Here is a 4,503-nt window from a genome sequence, read left to right on the forward strand (position 1 = left end):
CATGAGACTCTTTTGGTAACAGACAGCCATTATACACTACACCTGGACCATGAGACTCTTTTGGTAACAGACAGCCATTATACACTACACCTGGACCATGTGACTCTTTTGGTAACAGACAGCCATTATACACTACACCTGGACCATCAGACTCTTTTGGTCACAGACAGCCATCTTTGGTAGACTAGAACACTTGAAGTGAGTTTGATGCAGCTAGCAGGGCCTTTACTAGGCATGACATGGATCTAGAGACGGCATGCCTACGTCCTTTTATGTAGGAGCTTTAATACACTCATTACCTCTTTCACCACCTTTTGTTGTGGGGCTTTCGCTTCCCTTATAACTCACTTTACTGTTGATGTATTATTGATTTTGTATTGTCGATATGTTATGTTAGAGTAGTGTGTAACAATGTGTTATTGTATGTAATTGGAGTCCAGGAAGAGTAGCTGTAGCCAATGGGGATCCGGAATAAACACAAATACAAAATACTGTGTTCGGTATTTGTTAAAATGCAAGATTTGTCTGTGCTTTGTTGCCAAGTTTATTTCTACATTTTCTATCACCGATAGGTTTTTTGTGTGGGTTTAAAATATTAAATTACCTCTAGAATATGTTATTAATTTCATTGAGTGTTGATTTGGTTGGACTAAATTGCATTGCGATGACTTTGTTCTACACATGTTCATAAAACACATTTATTGAGGATCTCTTCCAAGAACAAAGCATTCACATAAATCTTAAAAGTACAAAGTAATGTAACATAACGTTCACGTAACAAAAAAAAATCGTACAAATACAAAGTCTAACATAATTCACAAACATCTTGAAAACATACTGTGCAAAAGTAAATAGCATTCAGGCAAAAAAAATATTTAAAAAAAGTGTTGCACTGCAAATTCACAACGTTGTTACGAAATGTTCTTTGTTGGCATAGCCACAACTTGAGCACCGCGGTATTTAACAATAATCACAAACAACTTGCACCACAAAGCTAAAACATCCGTGCACGGTTATGATGGTGTCCTGTAAAGAGGTCATAATGGCATCCCGTACGGTAGCAACACTTTCCACCACTGGCCCTTGTAGTAAACTATGATCTTGCTCTGTGAGCTAAGCCTCTGTCTGCTGATGATCCAGTTCCATTCAGCCAGAAACGGTTCTTTCTTCAACTGATCTTGGCCAATGTTTCTTTCATGCCAGAAACTGTTCTTTCTTCAGTTCGCACACATTGTGCAGTATGCAACATGCCGTTAGTGTCTGTCGTCAACGTTGATGCACTTTACCAAACATCTCTAGCATCCCTTCAAGCGTCCTAAGACGTCGTCAATAGCCACCCTGGCAGAACTCAGGTGGTCATTAAACTTCTGCTGGTGGTTATTCAGAGATGTGTCCTGGGAAAAGCCTGTCATTAACCACCTCTTCAGTGGGTAGGCTGGGTCTCCTACCAGATTAACTGGTATCTCTATACCAATGACAATCGCTGAACTCTGTGGCAGAGGAGAATAATTGTAGATTCAGAAACAATTGTATACATGCAGTAAATAGGTCATTACTATGCTTGCAGAGGTTTTAGTTATGTGCTTATTCTCTATAACTGAAGCAAAATCAGATGTTTAATCACATACTTCCTGGGGGAAAAAGATGCCCCCCGTTCCCCTGCCAGTCTGAAATGATCAGAGTTGGCCAATACTCTCATCCCCTCAATGTCAACAAAACAAAAGAGATGATCGTGGACTTCAGGAAACAGCATCTTGCCATCTTGATGAAATTAGATGTATCACTAGCCACTTTAAACAATACCACTTTATATAATGTTTTCATAACCTACATTACTCATCTCATATGTATATACTGTACTCTATACCATCTACTGCATCTTGCCATCCTGATGTAATGTATCACTAGCCACCTTAAACAATGCTGCTTTATATATGTTTTCATACCCTACAATACTCATCTCATATGTATATACTGTACTCCATACCATCTATTACATCTTGCCTATGCCGTTCGGCCATCACTCATTTATATATTTTTATGTACATATTCGTATTCATTCCTTTACACTTGTGAGTACAAGGTAGTTGTTGTGGAATTGGTAGATTACTTGTTAGATATTACTTACTGCATGGTCGGAACTAGGAACTAGAAGCACAAGCATTTCGCAACACTTGCATTAACACCTGCTAACCATGTGTATGTGACATAAAATTTGATTTGAATATCTAATCATCCTGTCAAAACACAGCAAACACTGTGCCATCTAGACACCCCACATAGACGTCAGAGAAGCTAGAAAAAGACAAACTCCTCAAATGTGGCATATCACACCAAGTGGTAACATGGCCTCTATTTGTCAAAACAGAAATTAGACTAGCAGCAGAACACTTACCAGAGGTTGTGATCAGCAACAGCCTGCAACACAGGATAATGCTGCCCTTTGCTGTTCAAGTAGTCCTTTGGATATTCTTTTGGGGCAGTGATGGGGATGTGTGTCTCGCCGATGTCACCAGCACATTGTGGATACCCAAGCTGCTTAAACCCACAGATGGTGGCTAGGATGCCTTTACCACCAGGTAGCGAAATAAAACGGTTGTACTTGTCTTCACGACAGCTGCAGTCTCCTGTCTTAGAATGATGCAAACAGTGGAGACACTGACTCCAAATAAACTTGAAATAATGTGGTAGTCGCTTGGTGTTGCACACCACGGTATTCAATTGTGTTTCAGACATTGGTGGTCTGTTTAGTTCTCAGACTCTACTAACTGTGCAAGGTGTTCAAATGTGGTCCGAGTCATGCGGAAGTGTTTGCGCCATTGATCATAGTCTAAACCATCCAACATCATACTGCAAACATCTTCACCGCGTCTTCTATCCCGCTTCCACACACCTCGAAAGCATGTTGCATCCTCGATTGCTGCGTCTTTCGTCAGTACATATAGTGGTTGGAGCGCGTAATCGCAAAAACTGTCGTCGTCTGTGCTGTCGTTCAACGTCATATCGTTGTCTGCTCAGGCGTATTTCTCGAGTGAGATTATTCTGACTACTAGAAAGTAGACTTAGCATTATTTACCAAAAGCATTAACGAAAGTTAAAAAGGCTGGCTCCAGCAACACTTTCATCCGCCATGTTTGCTGTCCAACAATAACAACGTGTCGCCGACTAGTAATGACGACTTCACATCTGCTTGTGGCGTCCAGTAATATTGGGGGTCATTAAGAACGCAAGATAAATCTTTGAACTATTTGAATTGAATGCACATTAATTATCGACGGATGGAATAAAGGCATACCCGTTGATTTAAAAAAAATAACGTTATGACATTAATTTCTTGAGTTTAGCTAATTATCTAGCTAAGCAAAACGTATTAATGTAGCAGGTTGTGACAATTAGGTTAAGATTAGGAAAAGGGTTAGGGTTAGTTAAAATGCAAAACCTTCCAACTTTTGACGTTAATTTGACAAAAGCTGGATCCTTTAGCCATGGCCCCATACGGAGCTGTAACGACTTTGCTAGCATTAACAAGCTAACGTTAGTCGTTAGCTAGCTGCTATGTTTTCAGCTAGCTAGAGCTGGAGAATGCTCAGCAAAACGTTTCTAGACATATTACACTGCTAACAACAAACATCCCAGCTAGTTATATCCAAGACATTGCGGATTTTATTCGGTTTACCATTGTAATCCCAATTCATAACAAGTAAATTATCCTCACAGTTAGTGTGTTTTCTTCGTCCGCCATCTTGACAGCACAGGAGCCTGTTGCCATGGTTACGCTAGAACGGGGTACTTTTGAGCTCTGTTTCAAACAGCCTTAGCAGAGATTATGAAGGACTTCTGTTTTTATCGTCTCTGGCACTGGAGGGTTGGGGAAGTTACTCTGAAAATATAGTTTACCAAGCTACCAATTACTAAACACTAATATAAGTTAAACTGCACTAAATCTACCCATAAGAAAAATATAGTTGACTAAAGGAGTAGTAGTTCACAACATCCAAACTACTTCGTGATAAATTACCATAATTCGACAATCATATGGTCCCCCTGCCTGTGTGGGATTGATTCCCGGCACTCCTGTATCTCCCCTGTTGGTCACAATGTCACAATATTGTAGCGACCCGCACAGACAGCTGTGTGTTTGTGTTAGGCTATTAGTTGGTTGTGTTGTACTTACCAGTACTCAAACACTTCAAGTACTACCTGGGTGGCCTGCCCTTTAAGGTAAGGACTGACCACTCTGCTCTCCAGTGGCTCATGTCTTTCAGAGAGCCAGAGGGGCAGGTGGCACGCTGGTTGGAGGAGCTTCAGCCGTATGACTTCACAGTGGTACACAGGGCAGGGGCACGCCACTCCGACGCCATGTCCCGTCGGTCCTGTACTGCAGACGGCTGCCGCCACTGTGAGCGGAGAGAGGGACGGGAGAGAGAGCTGTGTGCAGAGGAGGGGGTCTGTGCCACAGTGTGTCGGGCGAGCGGGCCTGTCTGCTGTGAGCTGCAGACTGTC

General features: G+C 41.7%; 1 long non-coding RNA gene across 1 annotated transcript; it reads right to left on the reverse strand.

Annotated features, from left to right (window-relative positions):
• Positions 1 to 684: 684 nt before the first annotated feature.
• LOC123730810 (uncharacterized) lies at positions 685 to 3,754 on the reverse strand. Its single transcript, XR_006762249.1, has 2 exons — positions 2,396 to 3,754; positions 685 to 1,490 (listed from the first exon to the last, which is right to left on the reverse strand). It is a non-coding gene; the product is annotated as an uncharacterized lncRNA (long non-coding RNA).
• Positions 3,755 to 4,503: the final 749 nt, after the last annotated feature.

This window comes from Salmo salar, chromosome ssa26 (genome assembly GCF_905237065.1).
Source record: "Salmo salar chromosome ssa26, Ssal_v3.1, whole genome shotgun sequence".
NCBI classification, from domain to species: Eukaryota; Metazoa; Chordata; class Actinopteri; order Salmoniformes; family Salmonidae; genus Salmo; species Salmo salar.